The 23,192-nt window shown below is 43.5% G+C and overlaps 1 non-coding gene across 1 annotated transcript; it reads left to right on the top strand.

Moving 5' to 3' along the window:
- Positions 1–9,907: 9,907 nt before the first annotated feature.
- LOC130497829 (small nucleolar RNA R71) lies at positions 9,908–10,015 on the top strand. Its single transcript, XR_008936847.1, has one exon. It is a non-coding gene; the product is annotated as a small nucleolar RNA R71 (small nucleolar RNA).
- Positions 10,016–23,192: the final 13,177 nt, after the last annotated feature.

Below are 23,192 nucleotides of genomic sequence, written 5' to 3'. Positions count from 1 at the left end.
GAAGTTTCTGAGCTGGAGAAAGAATACCTTACGAATATATGTGCTACCAATTCACCAGAAGACACATTCACTCCTGATGAACAAGAAATTCTGAACGTAGATAGCAGAACGGAAGATTATGCGAACCTTATGGACGCAAGTATCAGAGAAGCAAATGAAGAAAATGATGATTCTGAAATAATTACGGATCAATTCCTTAGGGAAACTATTGATCGTTCATCGACCAAATGGACTAAAGAAAAAGCGCCCAAAGTGGAACTGAAACCACTTCCAGCTGGCCTGAAATATGTATTCCTTTGCGATAAATCATACCCTGTCATTGTTAACGCTAATCTTACGAATGGAGAGCTTGCGCTTCTTTTAAACAAGCTGCGTAAGTATCAGAGCCATCGGGTATTCTCTCGATGATATTCCCGGAATAGCTCCTGACCTTTGCATGCACCGCATCCACCTCGAAAAAGATGCAAACACATCTATAGAACAGCAAAGGAGACTCAACCCAAACCTAAAAGAGGTAGTGAAAAAGAAAATAATTAAACTTCTGGATGCTGGAGTTATATATCCTATCTCAGATAGTAAATGGGTAAGCCCTGTGCATGTTGTACCAAAGAAAGGTGGGATCACAGTGGTTAAAAACCATAAAAATGAACTTATCCCCACACGCACTGTCAGTGGACATCGAATGTGTATTGATTACAGGAAACTGAATGCTGCTACTAGAAAAGACCATTTTCCCTTACCTTTCATCGATCAAATGCTCGAAAGGCTGGCTAACCATAAATATTACTGTTTTCTTGACGGATATTCGGGATTTTTCCAGATACCGATACATCATGAAGATCAAGAAAAGACAACTTTTACTTGTCCTTACGGAACATTTGCATATCGCAGAATGCCATTTGGACTATGTAACGCACCAGCCACTTTCCAACGCTGCATAATGTCAATATTCACAGATATGATCGAAGATTTCATGGAAGTCTTTATGGACGATTTTTCGGTTTAAGGATCAATTTTTAAGGATTGCCTAGACAACCTGTGCAAGGTATTGGAAATATGCGAAGAAAAGAATCTTGTCCTAAATTGGGAAAATGCCATTTCATGGTAAACGATGGTATAGTCCTTGGACATAAAGTTTCCGCAGCTGGAATAGAAGTAGACAGAGCCAAAATTGATGTGATGACTGGTCTACCGGCACCCACAAACGTTAGAGACATACGAAGTTTCCTTGAACATGCCGGATTTTACAGATGATTCATACAAGATTTCAGTAAAATTACTAGACCCCTGAACAATCTTTTGTGTAAAGAAGTTAAATTCGATTTTACGCCAGAACGTAAGGAAGCTTTCGAAGCGCTGAAGAAGTCTCTTATAACTGCCCCAGTCGTACAACCACCCGATTGGAATCTCCCTTTCGAGATTATGTGCGATGCGAGTGATTTCGCAGTTGGAGCAGTTCTAGGACAACGAAAAGATAAGAACCTACACGCTATATACTATGCGAGTCGCACACTCGACGAAGCGCAACGGAATTACTCTACCACAGAAAAAGAGTTACTAGCAGTGGTTTATGCTTTCGAAAAATTCCGCCAATACTTAGTTGGAGCACATGTTATAGTCCACACTGATCATGCTGCCATCAAATATTTAATGCAGAAGAAAGATGCTAAACCAAGACTAATAAGATGGATCTTATTACTCCAAGAGTTCGATATCGGAATCAAAGATAAAAGAGGAGTAGACAACGGTGTCGCTGATCATCTTTTCAGGATTCGAATTGAGGATAAAGTTCCTATAGACGATTTCTTTCCTACAGAGAATATAGCTCTTTTGGACACGTCATTCATAGGTCACATATCGCTCATATCTGACGGATTGCTGGACGAATCAAATGGAAAATTGACGACCGACACTACTGATGAAAGATCAATCATAGCCATAAGCGACAGAACATCAACAGAACTTATTGACATACCAGTTAAGGTTGCTTGTAATGCTTTGAATCATAATATATCTGATGTCTCTCTACAAGAAGCAAAGACGATTGGACGGAACATCAAAGATCGACCTTGGTATGCCGATATAGTCAACTATTTAGCCGCTGATTTTGAACCAGAAAATTTAAAAGGATATGAAAGAAAGAAATTCTTTCGTGAAGTTCAGAGATACCACTGGGATGAGCCCTATCTCTACAAGCACTGTCCTGACGGCATATATAGAAGATGCGTCTCTGAAGTTGAAATTCCGAACATTATTTACCAATGTCATAGCTCTGATTACGCAAGATATTTCGCCACTTTTAAAACAGTTTCCAAAATTCTCCAAGCAGGATTTTGGTGGCCAACAACATTTCGCGATGTTCATGCTCATATAGCACAATGCGACAGATGTCAGCGGAGAGTAAAAATAAGCAAGAGACATGAGATGGAACAAAAAATTATCTTGGAAGTAGAAGTTTTTGACTGTTGGGGAATAGATTTTATGGGTCCTTTCCCATCTTCTTATGGCAACAAATATATCCTGGTCGCTGTAGACTACGTCTCAAAATGGGTTGAGGCAGTTGCTTCCCCTACAAATGATGCGTCTGTAGTTATCAAACTTTTTAAGAACATCATCTTCCCAAGATTTGGAGTTCCAAGAATAGTCATTAGTGACGGTGGATCACATTTCATAAACAAAGTTTTCGACAGATTGCTTGAGAAGAATGGTGTCCACCATCGAGTAGCTACACCCTATCACCCACAAAACAATGGACAAGTGGAAGTTTCGAACCGACAAATCAAGGAAATCTTGGAGAAGACTGTCCGAATAGACAGGAAAGATTGGTCTCGCAAACTGGACAATGCCTTATGGGCATATCGGACCGCCTATAAAACACCACTGGGAACGACACCCTTTCACTTGCTGTACGGAAAATTATGCCATTTACCAGTTGAACTGGAGCACAAGGCAGCCTGGACAACCAAATTATTAAATTTTGATATTAAGCCAGCTGTCGAGAGACGACTAATTCAGCTCAACGAGCTCGATGAAATACGACATTTGGCATATGAAAATTCGAAGTTATATAAGGAACGAACAAAAGTTTATCACGATAAGAAAATCCTATCTAGACACTTTGAACCAAACGATCAAGTTCTCCTATATAACTCCAGATTAAACCTTTTCCCTAGAAAACTAAAATCTCGTTGGTCAGGACCTTTTACAATCAAGGAAGTAAAACCTTCCGGAGCACTAAAGATCGTTAGTGAAGAAGGCGACGAGTTCACAGTAAACGGGCAGCGAGTAAAACATTATTGGGCCAAACCACCAGATATAAAGCCCCTTTCGCTGCTACCACCCGGTGATAACTAAAAGTAGTTATCTTAAGTCGAGCTAAAGACTTTAAACTAAGCGCTGAATGGGAGGCAACCCATTTTTCTTTTTAATTTATTTTCATTTAATATTTTCATCCTTATTTTAACTTTTATTCTCAATTTTATTTTCATTTATATTGATATTTATTTTACTTAATTCATTTAGTTAGAAATTTTAATCTTTAGTTAGTGCCATTTTTATTATTTTCAAAGCATTCACATTCACATATGCATAAAAATCGATCGATATCAACCATGTTGTATCGATCGACACAGGGATGTCGAGGCAACTTCTCATTTAACTCGACATCCGCCTCTTCTTACCTTATTTCGCAAACCCTAGCCGAATCCTAAAACTCTCTTTTCTCTCTCGATTCTTGACGATTTCCGTTGAATCTTTGCCCAAAACCACTCGATTTCAAGCCCTCCATCTGTTTTCATTCGCATTTCTCTCAATATCCAAGGTATTGGTCCGAAATTCTCTTTGGATTGAAACCCTAGGGTTTGGTTTTTGAATTTGGGAAAATCGGGTTGATTTGGTGCAATTCTAGGTTGTTTTAGATGTTCTAACCGTTTATTTAAGTGCTAGGATAGTTTGTTTTGCCCCAATCCTCTCTTTCGATTCGTTTTTCGTATGAACTGTTGAATTGCAGGTTTCGCGAGTCGCTATCGATCGGCACAGACTTTGTCCTGTCGATCTATTTCCGATTCTCTGATGAACACTGATTTCATCTATCGATCGACACACACGAGTGTGCATCGGTCGATATTACTCTCTTTCGCGAACCAATGCTAACTTACTCATTTTGCTTTTCTTTTCAGATGAGAACAGATTCGGATACTTAGAGAGAGAGGAGGACGAAGAGGAGGAGTGATCCCGCTGGCCCTTCAAACCGCCGGCAACCTCGAGTCCCGAGGGATGACGAGAGGCCTCCATGGCCACATGAGGATAAGACCCCCATCACTTACAGGGAGGGTCGCAACTTCTCGGATCCAAGGGAAGTCATCTCCAGCAGAGAGTGTCTCGATAGAGAGCTCAGGCAGCTGGAGCGGCACAGCGACTCAGTCTGACGTTCGTCACCCGACTCTCCGCTACTTCTTACGAGCCATTGCCAACACTCTGTTGTGCAAGATGGAGCCCAACAAGGTGCGCCTACATGATCTCTCACTGCTCTTCCCAGCGGTGAACGGACTAGTCGATCTCTCTCACCTCGACACTGCGGGACTGGTAGTCCCCAACCTTGGAGCTCTCTTCGCCGAGCATCTGATCTCACTGAAGAAGAAACCCTTCACGGGTTCGGGTAGGAAGAAGGAGAGTGTGGGTAGTCTTCTCACACCGATCTTTGAGTTTTGTGGTGTCCGTCTGGACAGGAGTACCGCAGACCGCCGCCATCTCTTCATGGACGAGCAGCACCTGATGCACTGCGTCTGGCTCAAGGAGAGCCTTCTCTGGTTTTTCAAGATTGACCGCCGCTTCCGTATTTTTCAGCTCCCGCACGCATCACTCACTGACTTCGACCATCAGGTCGACAGGATCCGGTTCAGGCCCGACAATGAGTTCCTATTGGAGCTCACCACCGAGTCTCGCCAGGAACCGATGTAGCATGGTGTTGGAGGATCGCAGGCAGCTCCCGCAGCTCCCCTTCCTGACTTCCCGGACATACCAGACATCCCGATGCCGGAGGCAGACTTTCAGAGGACGGTCATGAGTGCTCTACGAGCCATCTGGGCTCGAGTCACGCGACCACCATGTGCGAGCAGGAGGTGTGTCAGAGCATCAGACCCAGGACCATCTCACCAGTACCAGCAGGAGGAGGACGAGGAGGCCCCCGACTAGCCTTCTTACCTCTTCTCTTTATCTTTCAGACTTTTTATTTTTATTTTTATGTTTATGTTTCGTACTTGCAGGATTTATGTTTCTAAACATATCTATGTTTTATGCTTTTGCACTATTTCATATGTTTAATTTCCTTTGTGTTTGGACTGACAACAGAGCTAACTTGAGCGTCAAGCTAGACGAGTGAGTGAGTCCCGTGCTAACACATTACCACACAATCTGTCTGATACTGTCGATCGATACCGTCTATGGTACATCGATCGACAGGAAAGACAGAAAGGTACGACACCTTGCTTCATTATTTCCACTTCTAACTTTTTATATTTCTATCTTTCCCTCTTATTATTACACCGAGACGGTGTAATTTAAGTCTGGGGGAGAGTGTTACTAACATTTATCAACTATCATCTATTTCTATCATATAAACCAACCTATTTTCATTTCTATTTTGCAAAAATTAAAATCGTTTTTCGAGTCAAAAACCAAAAATATATAAATATTTATTAATGATTTTCTAAACCACTCTTTGGCGTTACTCTAGACTTATTTACCACAGATTGCACTAGAGATACCAAAGTGGATCAACCTATCAGTTAGCCACACTTGCCCAGATTGTTTAAAGGAACCGAAGCTAGCCTCCAACCTAATACTGACTTGTTTAGCTTGTCTTGGGGCTTGGTATACATCAGATCGAAATCCTCCTTCAAGACTGAAAAGGTACAAGTCAATGCAATTCCGGTTTCCTTTCTTCTCTCTTCGGCATCTCAAGATCTAAGTTTATAAAGAAAATATTGATATGATTTCTTGAGAGGCAGAGGGGTAGGAGTGTCTCCTACGACCCCATTATTCTAAATCTCAAGAATGATCACACATTATGGAAACGAGGGGTAGGAGTGATTCCTGCGACCCCATTATTCGCTACACTTTGCCAAAAATGTATGAGTTACAATGCAAATGTCAATAAGATGGACTAGATGCCTATGTGGCAATATCTTCATGATTCCATAGGCAAATGTCAATAAGATGGACTAGATGCCTATGTGGCATTCTGAGCTTGGTCATTCTGGCTAATTGTGTTCAAATCTTTCTGTAGAAGATCGATCCTCTTGCTTAACCATTCGACATTATTGTTGAGAGGGCTGTAGACGTCTCCAATCCGTGTATTGATGTAAGCAACCTCCCATTCATCTTTCTTAGGTGATGAACAGTCTGGTCGGTCCATCGGTGTAGTCTTGCCGATGTCGACCGATGGTACAGGTACTCTGTCGGTCGATACTGGTGGCGTAGCCTCTTTCTCAAGCATGGTCAATATGTTTCCAAGCTTCACTCTTATCTCAGCCATATCATTCTGGAAGTCCTTGTAACTGACATCCAAAGGCTGGAAAGTGTCTTCCACCAATGTGTGCATGTTTGCCTCAAGGTGCGCCTGAGCTCTCCATACATCAGTCACCATATCATCTACCTCCTCTCTACTGTAGGGCACTGGTGGTGGTGTGTATGCATGGTAAGGGCGTGTGTGTATTGGAAGGCGTAAGCAACCTCTGTGAAAAAGGGATTCTCTATCCAAAAGTCTCTTTACTTGCTCCTTGGTAACATGGATGATCTCACCATCAACTCCTCTAGCATAGCCAAACTCATCTCTATAGACACCATATTCATTCTTAGCCTCCCACTTGAATCTCCGGGATCCATCAGTATTGAAGGCACGTCGTCCAAACTCCAATCGTCTGTCGGGCGATCTGACTCTTGGTCTGTCGATCGATCCGGGATATCCGCCGTCGATCGATGGTGTTGAAACGATGTCGATCGATGGTGAATGTCTAGGTTGACCGAAGTGTTGAGGAACTGGATCCTCCCTTGTGTTGGTGTTGTGGTTGTCCTGGACGTGATTTAGGATGTCTGGATGGCTACGTTGCTATGTGAACATGTTTTCTGGTCCATTAACAACTTGGAGGATGTTTGCTATGTCTTCTCTGGTTATGTGCAGAACTCTTCCATCCATAGCTCTTGCATAGCCATCTGTGTCTCTGAAAATTCCAAATTCATCAGGTGTTAGTGAAACATTCCTGATATCATAAGGTTCATGAGATCTCGGTTGAGTTCTGTTGAAGGTGTCGATCGATGGGTGTGTGGTGGTGGCGATCGATGGTGCACGTCTAGCTGCACGGTTGGATCGATTGAACATGTTGTTGCAGTCTTCCATTGATGAATCTCTGAATGCTGGAAGCTGCTGGGTAGAAGGTGAAAATTTTTGAATTTTCGTGGCTTGAGTTGTCAACCTTTTATACCCATGTGTTGCCCTAATCGGTGAAATTCTGATTTTATCCTTTAAGTCGTCTGGGTTAATATCGATCGATATTATACTGGCAATGTCGATCGATGGACGATGTCGTTTTGCTGGATGAAGTAGATAATCGATCGATGATGGGCGTTTGATGTCGATCGATTGTGGGAATCGAATTGCAAATCTGTCATTCTCCAAGTAATTTTCCCAAGCTCTCCCTTCCCAATAGTCTGCATCATGTTCTTCACTGTGGTCTCCACTGTGGGAAGAGGTGGCTATGTCTACTGCAAAACTCTCATGAAATCCGCTATCCGCCCAACTCCTTACTGAGTAATCATCTTCCTTTCGGTTGGGTGGGATGGCGAAATTCGGGTAGCAATGATCTGGTAGATCGAGTTCATCATCTGGTGGGTCTGTGTTGATCGATGATCCATAGTTGTTGTCGATCTCCTCTGACTTGTAAGTGTCGATCGATGACGTCAAAGTACTGTCGATCGATCCCGAGTACTCTGTCTCATACTCGACTTCACAATGACAAACTGCGATGATACCAGTATCATGTTCTTGTACCACTGGTTTGGCTGGTGGTTTGCCAAACTTGACAGGGTCGTCGTGGATCTCTGGATCTATCATAGTCAAGCACATCATGTTGGTGTTCATGTCACATATGGCTCCTACTGTACCCATAAATGCCTTCCAAGTAAGAGGGAAGAGTTCCAATTTAGCTTGATATCTAAGACATGAAAATCCATAGGGACGATAGCATCACCAATATGTACATCTAGGTCTTTGATAAAGCCTCCAGAGTTTATCTGAGAGTAATCCACGAAAGTAAAGATCTCTGGTGAAGGCTCTACTTGCAGGCCCAGATGGTCTGCCATGACCTTTGGTAAGATGCTGACTGATGAACCAGTGTCACGTAGTGCATGAGGAAATTCAATCCCTTGTATCACACAAGGTATTACAAACTTTCCAGGATCACTCTTCTTTGGCAAAGTAATCCTTTTCCTCATCTCTTCTCTGACATTGTCAAACCTTCTCCTAATGTCAGTTTCAATCTCCCTTGTTTCTCTGAAGAACATCCACAAGCTCTTTGTGAAATAAACCTCCTCAAAAAGTTTCTCTGGTGGGATTCTGATAACTCTTTTGGTGAAACCATCAATCTCCTTTTCATTAGCTTCCCTCTTAAGGTTCTTATGAATCTTCTCCTTCCTACTCCTTAACCTTCTTCCTTCAGTTTCCTCTGATGTAAGTGTAGTGTCTGAAGGGTTACCAGTGATTTCGGTAGGGTTAGCTTGTGGTTTCGGTGTGGGTCTGAGTGCATTGATTCGGTTGCTGTCTATCGATGGTAGTTTCACTCGGTATGTGAGAGGTGCGTGTCGATCGATAGGTGGAGAAAAGGGTCGATCGATACGGTTCTCTTCTTTGTGTCGATCGATGAGTGGCTTGTCTCGTCGGTCGATATCTTCGTAGGTGTGGGTGGGTGGGTATGGATGAGAAGCCGTGAATTCAGCATGTGTCAATATCCTAACCGCGTTGCAGTCTGCAAGCGTATCCGGAAATGACATCGTCGATGTCGATCGATGTGGACTATTTGGTGTCAATCGACACCATTGTGATCCACCGAGACTTAGTGAACTTTCCACTTCAAAGTCTCCTTCTTGTAGCTTCTCATGTTTCACCACTTGGCAGAAATCATCATCTATGATAGCATTGACGTGGTATTTCCTATTTCCTTCCCCTACTTCCTTAGAAGTTCCAATCCTCCTGATAGAGTCTTCAGTTTGGACAATCTGTGTCTCAAGTTTCTTAACTTGAGTGCAGATGGTGTCTATCCTCGTGGTCAGATTGTTGAAGACAGAATCAATCTTCCCATTGAAGTCTACTGTAAGCTTCTGCTGACCTTCCAGAACTATATCAATCATGGCATCAAACTTACTCTCCTGGGTGGGTGGCGGTAGGTTTTGGTAAGCTGAGTTGTCGTAGTTCCTTGTGTTGGTGACGGGTTTCTGATACTGTGAACTCTGGTTGTAGTTACTCTTCTGACCACTGCCAAAAAAGTTTATGTTTCCACTCTGGTTTCCATATCTCTGAAATCCAGTACCTCCAATGTAGTTCACGTCTTCCTCTGTATCATCCTCTCTAGCCTCTCCTTCTTCAGTTGAGCAGACTGGCTGCCCCAGAAATGCATGTAAAGCATCTATCTTGGCTCTGACTTCATTCATCTAGTCTTCCCCGATGGCTGCAACCGATTTCTTCTTGTCAGAGTCAGTGTTCTTGGTGCTGCTGCTGTTGGCTAGGTTCTCAATAAGTCTCACAGCCTCTATTGGATTCTTAGTGTTGAAGTTCTCCTCACTAGCAGTATCAAGAGCCATCTGATACCGTAAGGCGATACCTCTGTAGAAAGTTCTTAACAGCTGCACTTCATTGAATCCATGGTGTGGACAGTCTCGCTGGAAGAACTTGAATCTGATCCACGCGTCTTTAAAAGTCTCACTAGGCTTTTGCGCGAAAGTGGCGATTTTGCTTCTTAAGTCTTCAGCGCGTGCCTCATCAAAGAAATTACGCTGGAAGGCGTTTTTGATGTCGGCCCAGGATGTCAGTGATCCTGTAGGTACCTGCTTGAGCCAGTGCGAAGCTTCTCCAATCAGTGAGTATTTGAAGAGCTTGCAGAGTAGGTAGTCCTCGGGGACTCCATCCATACGAATAGCAGCGATAAGATCCTCGAACCTCTCCAGATGGTCCATAGGATGCTCGTGTGATTGCCTAGAATAAGGTATCTGAGACACGAGAGAGTAGTACTGAGGCTTGAGCTCGAAGTTCGGCTTCTGAATCTCTGGAAGTCGGATAGCTGATCTGTTGGTGTAGTACTCGTCTGGACGGTTATAGTCTGCCAACGATCGTGTTTGAGCTTCTCTTGTAGCCTCAGCTTCAGGCTCAGGGATTATGTTTCCCTGTGCATCTAGCTTCTGACCTGTTGCATTACGCAGATGACCATCTTGGTCATACAGGTTTCCATTCTCGCCCTGCATGAGAATAACAATTGCGACCATGCTTCGCGGAGTAGTGTCGATCGATATACGGTTAGAAGTATCGAACGATGTGGATCGGCGAACGGTATCGGTCGACGGTGTTGTATGAGTGTCGGTCGACTGTCGAACGTGAGTATCAGTCGACGGTGTAATGTTTCTGTCGATCGATGCGGAGCGTAGGTCTTTGTGGATTGAACGTTCCAAGTGTGCAGGATCCTCTGAAAATAATAGTTGATTTCCCTTGTTGCTTCTGGTACTGCTGGGCATGTACCTGAAAAGACAAGAAAAATTTTAAATAAGAAAGGGAGGTAAAAGAAAAACCTAAGATTAATAAGATTAAATCTAATGGCGATCAAAGCTCCCCGGCAACGGCGCCAAATTTGATAGTGCTCAAATTACCCAGTAGAGCTTACTCTCTCAAATAAGAGGTACAGCTGTAGTACTTAGGGATCGAATCATGAGGAGCTGGGGAACCAATTAAATAAAATCTGCTAATCAATCCTAGGCAAGGTTGGTTTATATGATAGAAATGAAAATAACAATTCCTAAAATGAGCAAGGTAGTTGCTCTAACTAACAATATGATGGGTTGTTTAAATGTGATAAAGAGTGCTAGGCATAGGGTTTCTATTCAGGAATGGAGATTATAATCTCTATAAATGCTTTAACAAGTTGCTTGCATGATACTATAGATCTCAGCCGCTTAACATATGTGATGAATCACTGGTTAAAATATCTAGATCTCTGGCCACACCTTTCGCATGATGACACAGAAAAAGAGTCGGTCGATATCCTTTTGAGATATCGAGCGATACACCTTTCGCGGCGCCGATCGATTCACCTGTCGGGATATCGATCGACGGCTTCTAGATCTGCCTAGGCGCGAGCCGAATATGACCACAAGGTCTCAAGGAGGAACTGTCGTTCTTCTAAACGGGAGACATGCATCGCTCAAATGGATAATTCAAGATAATCTAAGATCCTAGTGATCTATGTTCTAGTTAGCTAATCTAAAACAAGCATAGGGTATAATCCATTTGATGAGTATCACAACTTAGAAATTATAGTTTGGGGCTAATCCCACAAACCTATTTAAACCCTAGATCTAACAAGTAGACTACTCAGGCATAGCTAAACAATTCATACAATAGATAGATGAAAGAATTGCATAGATAGAATAAAGTAGAAATACAAAAGGAGATGAGAAATCTCTCTAATCTCTCAAACAAAAATAAAACTCTAGTCTCTCTCTCACACTCTCTGTTTGAGGGTTGTTAAAAGCTTCAAGCTTCAAGGTCTAAAACTTGCAGTCAAAAACACTTAGCAGGAGTATTTAAGCATTTCCATTAGGTTAAAAACTCGTCAGGGGCAATCTTGTAATTTGGTGAAGTAGTCGGCTAAACCATTTCGTCCTCGATATCGATCGACAACACTGAATGTGTATCGATCGATTATAATCTTCTAGTACGCAGATCTTCTCAGCTACATCGATCGACAACTCAGGATGAGTATCTATCGATTATAATCGCAATATTGAATTCCGACTTAGTCTTGAATTGTTAACTCGGGTGTATCATCTCTTGCACTCCAAAATGCTCCAAAAACATCACTTTCTCACAAAATGCTCCTGAACCTGAAAACATACCTAACAGGCTAGAAAACAGATTAAATATATAATAAAATACTAGTATACCATGGTTAAAAACGGGTAATCCATGGTATATCAGGCTTGAACCAAGCCGTCCCCATCCCGCTTGCGGAACCGATTTGTCCTCAAAGAGACTAGAAGGGGAAAGGTGGGTTATTTCCTTGTACTTCATATAATTCGATAATTTTAATTCGTTGTTGTGGCTTGACTTTGAGGGGTGAAATGGGGGGAGCCTCCTGCGGACCTTTCAGATGCTAATTCTGATTCCGCGCCTTTGAAATGAGCTTGGGGAACTCCGGAAAAACGGGTACTTCGATCGAGCTCTCAGGTTCATCTCCGGTTGTTTTCGCTACGCCGCTTTCTGTGGTTCCCCCAGCCCGTGGTGAGAAACCGGAGTCTCGAGTACCAGGTGAAGCGGACGTCGGCGGAGAAATAGCTTCCAAGGTTCCGCGACGTCGTCTGATTTTGGAGGAGGAGATCTCCAGAGACCTCAGCGTATCGAGCTCGGAGCCTCCGAAGCAAGACCCAGGAGAGTACTTCTCGGGTTAGGCCGATCAATCTTCCTTCGGATTATCGGAGTGGCTCTCTTTGACATTCTCGTACGACGTCGATACTCTTATTCTGGAGAATCCTGAACAGCTCGCGTCCATCTGGCGAAAACTGAGGAATCCTTCGTGCGAGCTTCCTTCCTTGGAGCAGATGCGAGGTCGGGACGCCTATGTTCAGATGGCGGTTGCAAATGCCAAGGTAAGTCGTGTGAAATAGTTTTAAGATACTGAAATCGTAGCTCTAATCTTTTTTGCTCTTAGGCTATGGAGGCTAGCAACGAGTACGCTGCTTTGATGGAGGAGCGGTTGGAAAATTTCCCTACTCGGGAAGAGCTCGATGGCCAGCTTACTTTGATCTACAGTTGCGATCAAAGTTAAGTGCATCGCAGGCGAGCGAGCAGCAGCGAGCGAAGGAGGTCGAAGACCTGAAGGTGCTCTTAACGGCTAATGCGACAGAGAAGGTCGCGCCTGAAGAGGACCTTGAATCTTTGAAGGCGAAATTTAAACGAGAGGCTGCGTTGCGAGAAAAAGCGGCTCAGAGGGAGAGGCGAGCTGCTTGTCGATTGGTAGCCAAGGGCTACGATGCTGCTCTTGATAAGGCGAGGGAGACTATTCGAAGGAGGAAAGCGGAAATACGTTTGCAGGAGATGCGTGCGAAGATGGAGGCTTTAACCGAGTACGGGGAAGGCGGCTTTGAGCTCGAGGAGGAGCTGGATCGTCTTAAGAGCCTAGAGACGTCGGTGGAGAATGATTATGGCCTGGCAGTGGTGTTGGATGACTCTCGATTCGGTCAATCAAGGAGGTTGAATGACGTCGATTGGATCGACGTTTTATGTTCTATTTGTTTTAAAAACTTTGTTGTTTGCTTTGTTTTTGTTAATCGTGTATGTTGTGTTTTGTTGTTGTTGAAGAACATTTATATATGTTTTCAACGGATTAATGGATGATACCTTTAATCTGGGTTTGTATATTTTTGTTTGAGCATGCGTTTAGTATCTTTTTAGATATTTTTGATGAAGTAGAGACTGATCAGGAATCTACTTTGTTGGAGTTTGCGTGGTGAACGATGTTTTGTTAGAAGATTGTTTGGTTGTTTGGGTTGCGCTCGATGTTGAGCTGCCTACGTACCCTTATTCGCGGGATCAAGGCGGTTCATAGTTCTGAAAAGCATTTTTTGTATTAAGTCGTTAGTGGCCCCCAGTTCGATGTTTGATCGGAGATGGGACGTCGAACTTAATTATAATATCTTTTGAGGTTGTAGGCGTTCCACGGTCTTAATTCGGGGCGTCCAGTTTTGCATTTTTCTAGTTCGTAGACGCCGTCGCGAACTTCCTTCGTTATCTTGTATGGGCCTTCCCATCTCATTCCTAATTTTCCTGCGCCCTTTTCTTTTGTTCCATCCAAAACTTTTCGTAGCACCAGGTCGACGATTGAGAAGCTGCGGCCTCTTATATTTGAGTCGTAGTAACAAGCGGCAGCTTGCTGGTAGTTCTGGATGCGTACCGCGGCTCGTTCTCGACGTTCTTCGATCATGTCCAGATGTTCGAGCAACATCGCCTCACTTATCTCGATGTTATCGGGGCATATTCCTCGTCGCTGAGACGGGAACTCGATCTCGGGAGGTATTACTGCCTCGATTCCGTTCGATAGGGAGAACGGTGTTTCATGGGTTGCTGTATGGGGTGTTGTTCGGCACGCCCAGAGCACGCCGTTCAGTTCTTCGCTCCATTTAGATTTCTTGAGGTCAAGTCTCTTATTTAAGTTGTTTACTATCGTTTTGTTCGCGGCTTCGGCATGCCCGTTGCACTTTAGGTATTGAGGGCTTGCGAACTTTAACTTGATCTTCCACTTGTCGCAGAAGTCTTTGATAACCTTCGAGATGAATTGGGAACCGTTATCAGTTATTATTTCATATGGGAGACCGTGTCGACAGACAATATTTTTCCAAATGAAGCTCGCCACCGTGGTTCCAGTGATATTTTGGTAGGCTTCGGCTTCAGTCCATTTGGTAAAGAAATCGGTCATTACTAGTAAGAATCGAAGCTGTGCTGGCCCCGACGAAACGAAGGGTCCCACTATATCCATGGACCACTTCATGAATGGGTACGGCGAGTATATGGTTGACAATTTTTGTGTCGGTTGATGCAACATAGGCGCATGCCGTTGGCAACTGTCACATCTTTCTGCGAACTGTTTGCTGTCGCTAATGATAGTTGGCCAGAAATAACCATGCTTTTTTATTTTGATCGCCAAGGATTGTCCACCGGAATGGTTTCCGCATGACCCCGTCGTGAGTTTATTGAGAATGGCCGAGGCTTCTTTTGGTGATGCGCATAATAGATACGACTCACTGAAGGTTCTCTTAAAGAGTTTTCCTTCCATGATGCAATAGCGCGAGCTCCGAGCTTTTAGCTTTCGAGCTTCCCATCTTTCAGGTGGAAGTTCCCCGGTCTCGATGTAATTGTATATCGGGGCTCTCCAATCCGGTCTGCTTTCGAGCTCGTCCTGGAAAGTTTTTTGTGATTCGTTGTTCACTTCGTGAACAGGTATTTCTTCGGGGATCGAGTGAGCATGCACCGTCCTAGCGTTGCTTGATCGGGTTCTCCGAGAGGATTCGCCTGGAATTCTCTGGTTCCAGGGAGCTTCGAGTGACTCTTCGTCAGGTTCTTGAGTGTGTCCCTTGGATTTATTGCGAGTGATGATCGGAGCAACTAGCGGGAGATCGTCTTCGTTGTTGGTGATCCTTCTCCGAGGGATATCTATTCTGGGTCTATCTATTCCTTCTACCGGAATTACTCTTCTTATAGTTGGATTTGACGTTGATGCTAAGGCAGCGAGGGCGTCTGCTGCTGTGTTTTCTTCGCAAACTAGGACTCCGCTTACTGCGTGTTTGGAAGTCGCGACATATAGGTATAGAAGTTAACCGTAAACCGGTTTAGATAAGATAGGGGGTTCACTTATGTTAGCTTTAAGCTCACTGGGAGCGGCATCGCAATCGGTGTTCCATTCGAATTTTTTGTTTCCTTTAAGAAGTTTGTAAAATGGAAAGCATCGATCCGTTGATCTTGATATAAAGCGGTTTAGCGCAGCGATCTTTCCGGTGAGTCTTTGCACGTCTTTAATCGACTTCGAGGGTAAAGTTTCTATAAGCGCTGAGATCTGTTTAGGATTGCCTTCGATCCCTCTTTTGGTCACGAGGTATTCCAGAAATTCTCCAAACGCCACTCCGAACGTACATTTGGTCGGGTTTAGTTTCATTCCAAACTTATTGAGGATGTTGAAGTACTCTTGGAGTTGAAGAACGTGGTCGTTGGCTACTGAGGACTTCACCAGCATGTCGTCTATGTAAACCTCTGATATACCATGGATTTCACCCATTTTCTACCATGGTATAGTAGTATTTTATTATATAACTAATGTGTTTTCTAGCCTGTTAGGTATTGTAGAACCTAAAATCTACACTCAGTATTTTGTAGTGTTTGTAAGTAAACTAGGGAAGTGACAAAAAGATGTAGGCAACGATATCCTTAGAACACAACGATGTAATCAGAATTTAGTTGACAAAAACGGACTTTTATTGATCAGGAGGTCGAATACAAGGAATAACAAAGAGATTGATTATAACAAGGAGGTCGATCAACAATAAGATCTAAAACGAAGTGAGAAAGGTGAAAATGTGTGGTGTGCTCTCTCTCTAGGGTTTTCGCTGTCTCCTTATCTTTAATCTCCTCCCCCTTTTATAAGCTCGACTCCGCTATTCTTGTTACTGCTTTCGCGACCTTCTCAACTTCGGCGACTTTCCTTTCCACCTCGTTGACGTTGCTATGGGTCTTGTTCTTTTACTGCCCATTTTAAATATATCCCACTTAGCCTATGTCCAAAATTGGGTCCAACAGGTATGTTTTCAGGTTCAGGAGCGCTTCGTGGTAAAGTGATGTTTTTGGAGCATTTTGGAGTACAAGAGATATTACACCCGAGTTGACCATTCAAGACCAAGTCGGAAGTCAACATTGTGATAAGAATCGATCGATACTCATCCAGAGTTGTCGATCGATGTAGCTGAGAAGATCCGCGTACTAGAAGATTATAATCGATCGATACACATCTAGTGTTGTCGATCGATATCGAGGACGAAATGGTTTAGCCGACTACTTCACCAAGACTTCACCAAATTACGAGATTGCCCTAACGAGTTTTTAACCTAATGGAAATGCTTAAATATTTCTGCTAAGTGTTTTTGACGGCAACAATATTTGACAAGTCTAAGCAAGCAACAAGTCTTGAGAGGCAAAGCAGAGAGTGTGAGAGAAAGACTAGAGTTTTATGTTTTGTGAGATTGGAGAGGTCATAGAGAGATTTTGTGATTGAACTCCATTTGTTTTCTATTCCCTATCTATGCAATTCTTTTATCTATCTTATATTATGAATTGATTAGCTATATCTGAGTACTCTACTTGTTAGATCTAGGGTTTAAATAGATTTGTGGGATTAGCCCCAAATTATAATTACTAAGTTGTGATATTCATCAAATAGATTGCACCCTAAGCTTGTTCTAGAGTAGCTAACAAGAGCATATATCACTAGGATATTTTATATCTTGAATTATCTGTTTGAACTAGTTGTCTCCTTGGAGAAGAGCTAACCGTCCTCCTTGAGACCTAGTGTTCATTATCGGCTCGTGCCTAGGCATATCTAGAAGCCATCAATCGATATCCCGACAGGCGAATTGATCGGCGTTGAAAGGTGTATCGTTCAATATCTCTAAAGGAGATCGATCGACTCTTTTTCTGGTCAACAAACGACAGTTGAGGCCAGGGATCTAGATTATTTAACCAGTGAGACATCACTGAAAGTTAAGCGGCTGAGTTCTATAGTATCATGCAAACAACTTGTTAGGCATTAATAGACATTATAATCTACATTCCTGAATAAAAGCCCTAAGTCTAGCGCTTAAACTACCATCATATTGTTAGTTAGAGCATATACCTTGCTCATTTTAGGATTGTCATTTACATTTCATTATTAAAACCAACTTCACCTAGGATTGATTAATTGATTAGATTTAATTGGTTCTCTAGCTCCTCGTGATTCAATCCCTAAGTACTACAGCTGAACCTCTTATTTGAGAGAGTAAGCTCTATAGGATAATTTGAGCAGTATCAAATTTGGCGCCGTTGCCGAGGAGCTTTGATCGCCATTAGATTTAATTTTATCAATTTTAGGTTTTTTTTTTCTTTACCCCTTTCTGATTAAATTTTTTCTTGTCTTTTCAGGTACATGCCCAGCAGTACCAGAAGCAATAAGGAAAATCAACTACTATTTTCAGAAGATCCTGCACACTTAGAACGTTCAATCCGCAAATACCTACGCTTCGTATCGATCGAGAGAACCGCAGTACCGTCGACTGATAGTCACGTTCAACCGTCGACCGATACTCAGACAGCACCATCGACCGATACCGTTCGACGATCCACATCGTTGGACATTACCAACCGTACATCGATCGATACTAACCCGCGAGGCATGGTTGCGATTTTTATTCTCACGCAGAGCGAGAATGGAAACAGGTCAGAAGCTAGATGCACAGGGAAACATAATCCCTGAGCCAGAAGCTGAGTCTATAAGAGAAGCTCAAATACGATCGTTGGTAGACTACAATCGTCCTGATGAGTACTACTTCCAGATATTCAGAAGCCGAACTTCGAGCTCAAGCCTCAGTACTACTCTCTCGTGTCACAGATACCTTACTCTGGGTTATCACACGAGCATCCTATGGACCATCTAGAGAGGTTCGAGGATCTTATAGCTACTATTCGTATGGATGGAGTCCCCGAGGACTACCTACTCTGCAAGCTCTTAAAATACTCACTGATTGGAGAAGCTTCACACTGGCCCAAGCAGCTACCTACAGGATCACTGACATCCTGGGCCGACATCAAAAACGCCTTCCTGCGTAATTTCTTTGATGAGGCACGTGCTGAAGACTTAAGGAGCAAAATCGCCACTTTCGCGCAAAAGCCTGGTGAGACTTTTAAAGACGCGTGGATCAGATTTAAGTTCTTCCAGCGAGACTGTCCACACCATGAATTCAATGAAGTGCAGCTGCTAAACACTTTCTACAGAGGTATCGCGTTGAGGTATCATATGGCGCTTGATACTGCTAGCGAGGGAAACTTCAACACCAGGAATCCAATAGAGGCTGTGAGACTTATTGATAACCTAACCAACAGCAGCAGCACCAAGAACACTGACTCTGATAAGAAGAAATTTATTGCAAACATCGGGGAGATACATGCATTTCTGGGGAAGCCAGTTTGCTCAGCTGAAGAAGTAGAGGCTAGAGAAAATGATACAGAGGAAGATGTGAACTACATTGGAGGTACTGGATTTCAGAAATATGGAAACCAGAGTGGAAACAGAAACTTTTTTGGCAGTGGTCAGAAGAATAACTACAACCAGAGTTCACGGTATCAGAAACCCTTCACCAACACCAGGAACTACGGCAACTCAGCTTACCAAAACCCACCACCACCCACCCAGGAAAGTAAGTTTGATGCCATGATTGATAGAGTTCTTGAAGGACAGCAGAAGCTTACAGTGGATTTCAATGGAAAGATTGACTCTGTCTTCAACAATCTGAACACAAGGATATACACCATTTGTACTCAAGTTAGGAAGCTTGAGACACAGATTGTCCAAACTGAAGACTCTATCAAGAGAATTAGAACTTCTAAGGAAGTAGGAGAAGGAAGCATGAAACACCAAGTGAATGCCATCATAGATGATGATTTCTGGCAAGTGGTGAAGCATGAGAAGCTTCAAGAAGGAGATTTCGAAGTGGAAAGTTCACTAAGTTTCGGAGGATCACAATGGTGTCGATCGACACCAACTAGTCCAAATCGATCGACACATACGATGTCATTTCCAGATACGACTGCAGATTGCAACGCGGTTAGGGTTTTGACACATGCTGAATTCACGGCTTCGCATCCTCATCCACCCACCCCAACCTACGAAGATATCGACCGACGAGACGAGTCATTCATCCATCGACCCAAAGATGAGACACACACCGATCGACCCTTTACTCCACCTATCGATCGACATGCACCTCTCACATACCGAGTGCAACTACCATCGATTGACAGCAACCGAATCAATGCACTCCGACCCACACCGAAACCACAAGCTGACCCTGCAGTGACTACTAGTAACCCTTCAGACACTACACCAACATCAGAGGGAACTGAAGGAAGAAGGTTAAGGAGTAGAAATGAGAAAACTCCTAAGAACCTTAAGAGGGAAGCTAATGAGAAGGAGATTAATGGTTTCACTAAGAGAGTTATCAGAATCCCACTAGAGAAACCCTTTGAGGAGGTTTACTTCACAAGTAGATTGTGGATGTTCTTCAGAGAAATAAGGAGAATGCAATACCATGTGGATGCTCTTCAGAGACTGAAAATGACATTAGGAGAATGTTTGACACTGTCACAGAAGATATGAGGAAAAGGATCACATTGAAGAAGAAGAGTGATCCTGGGAAGTTTGCAATACCCTGTGTAGTACAAGGGATTGAGTTTCCTCATGCACTCTGTGACACTGGTTCATCAGCAGCATCTTACCAATGGTTATGGGTGACCATCTGGGTCTGAAAGTAGAGCCTTCACCAGAGATCTTCACATTTGTGGACTACACTCAGAAAAATTCTGGAGGTTTGATCAGAGATCTGGAAGTGTAGATTGGTAATGCACTTGTCCCTGTGGATTTTCATGTCCTAGACATCAAGTTAAATTGGAACTCTTCCCTCTTACTTGGAAGAGCATTTCTGGCTACAGTAGGAGCTGTATGTGACATGAACACCAACAGGATGTACTTGACTATGATAGATCCATATATCCACTACGACCCTTTCAAACTTGGCAAATCACCAGCTAAAACCGTGGGAAAAAGATGATCTTGGTATCATTGCAGGTTGTCATTGTGAAGTAGAGTATAAAACAGAGTACTCGGGATCGATCGACAACATTTTTACATCATCGATCGACACCAGCGAGTCAGAAGAGATCAACACCAACCATGGATTATCGATCGTTAGAGGCACACCAGATGATGAATTCGATTTACCAGATCATTGCTAACCAAATTTCGCCATCCAACCCAACATCAAAGAAGATGATTACTCAGTAAGAAGTTGGTGATAGTTGTTGGGGTCGAAATCGGAAGAGGCAAAGTTGGCATCCAAATTTCCGTTAAAAATTATTTACTTAAGAATTTCTACGTTTTCGGGAAAACTTATACGAAAAAACTTATACGAAAAACTTGAAGAAAAATCTTGTTTAAAGACAACGATTCTTTAAAACAACGATTTTTTAATCAACGATATAAGAAATCAACGATTTCTTAAAACAAGGATTTCTTAATCAACGACTTAAGAAATCAACGATTTAGGAAAGTAACGATTTCTTAAATCAACGGAATAATGTTATCAAAGGTCCAAACATCCGCAAACAAGAATCCTAAGAGCATCGTAGCTTTGATTACAGCTCGGTCGCAATAGCGACCGAGCTACGGAACAAGTCTGGTCGCTATAGCAATCGAGCATTTGTACATCGATTATTTTCCGAAACGTCTGAAGTCTTCCGAAAAAGATGATACGACGTAAAACTATGCATTCTCGACTATCCGTATAGCCGTTCTCCGCAACCCGCGACTAACCATTTCTTGATCTCTCGATCAAATGGGATCGTCCGTTCGGTTTACGATAAAACCGCGGAAATTTAATTTTATCGGAGAAATCGTAAAAACGTCTCAAATCAAAAAGACGGCCCAAAGGATCCTAAACTTGATTCGAGGCCCACTTACGATTTCTTAAAAACCCATAATAATGAAGATCGGAAAAAAATGGAAACTTTCCGCAGATAATCATGAAGATCGGAAAAAATGGAACATTCCCAGTTTTCTACTATGACGGCTTAAGGGCAAAAGGGGGAAGCGTAAACCGACCTTGGAGAGAGTATATAAGGAGCTCAAGGCGAGAGGCATAGAGAGAGCATCTTTCATAGCAAACTTAGCACTTAGAGCATTTTAGGCAACTTTCCGTTTTTGTTTTTCGAGCTGCGACTCAATTAGGTTTAGCTACTTCCGGGTATTAGAACTAGGGATCTCGCCGACAGCTCTCATAGCCGAAGCACGCTACGTTGTTGTTGTTACACTCATACGCAAATTCAGAATAAAATCCTTCTTGCTCTCTTTTTACGATTTTTATTTTATTTCTCGTTATTGTCGTGTTCTGATTGCTTGACTTGTGGTTTCTCAGAAATCCGGGACCTCTGGGAATTTAGGGTTTTCCTAGTTTTATAAATTATACGAAATATTGACAGTGCGAATTTCGTTTCCCACAGTTTGGCGCTAGAAGGAGGGGAGTACGGATCAATCTTACTCACCACCAGTTCACGCTCAACCAGACATGACTAACGACGATTCAGCGAACTTGCAAACTCCTCTAAACGGAGCACCCAAGGACGTCTTGAACACTCCAGCAGCGGATGTTTCCGCGGCCAATGCACCTGCTAACGCCGTGTCGCTCGACGAGTTCAAGAAACTGCTTTCCGCCTACGAAAAGAGTTCGGAAGAGCAGGATAAACTCGTGGGAACCCTGACCAAACATGTTCAAACCCTAATGGCAAGGTCCGGCGCAGTCCTCCCTCGCGGAGCCACGAAACTCCGCGGCAAGAGACTCGAGTTCGCGACCCCACACGATAGGCCTGGAACTTCGCAGGAACGTCCTTCCGGACAAAACCCTAGGGAAACATCCCCTGTCGAGAATGGCAACTCGGAAAAACCTCCGCCGTCCGAAAATGACACCGAGGTGGATGACGTCGAGCGCATCGACTTGGAGCCCAGCGATGACTCCGAGGAAGACGCCGACGTCCATCCAAGAAGAACCTGCAGCCGTTCGGCTCTGGAGAATTCTCCGTTCGACAAACCCATGACGGAAGAAGAGGAAAACCTCTATTGGGTCGAACAGGAGGAACTTGCCGAAAGGCAAACCAAGATTACTCGCCGCGAACGCCGACAAGCTCGGAAAACCGCTGGAGAGGATCCCGATATACGCGGTCTCCGCGATTACATCACCAAGACCGCCGCGGAAGTAAGGGCCATGAATTCGCAGATCCACCACTCCACGAGTGCTGCCTAAGAAATCGATAGGCTGCTCGAGGGTGCTCGTAAAACGCCCTTCACCGCGTGAATATCCGAGAAAGACGCTGGTTACTGTCGCCTGTTCGTCGAAAATCTCGAAGGTGCGGTACTCGAGTGGTTCTCCCGGTTGAAGGGAAACTCCATCGAAAGCTTTCGCCAACTCGCATCGAAATTCCTCCTAGAGTAATCTATGTTTATTGATAGAGAAACTTCCGATGTCGACCTCTGGAGCCTAACCCAGGAAGAGGCGAGCCCCTCCGAGAGTTCATGAGCCGTTTTAAACTGATC

This window comes from Raphanus sativus, chromosome 1 (assembly GCF_000801105.2).
Source record: "Raphanus sativus cultivar WK10039 chromosome 1, ASM80110v3, whole genome shotgun sequence".
NCBI classification, from domain to species: Eukaryota; Viridiplantae; Streptophyta; class Magnoliopsida; order Brassicales; family Brassicaceae; genus Raphanus; species Raphanus sativus.
The sequence above is the reverse complement of the archived record's forward strand: the minus strand, read 5'-3'. Positions and strand labels throughout refer to the sequence as shown.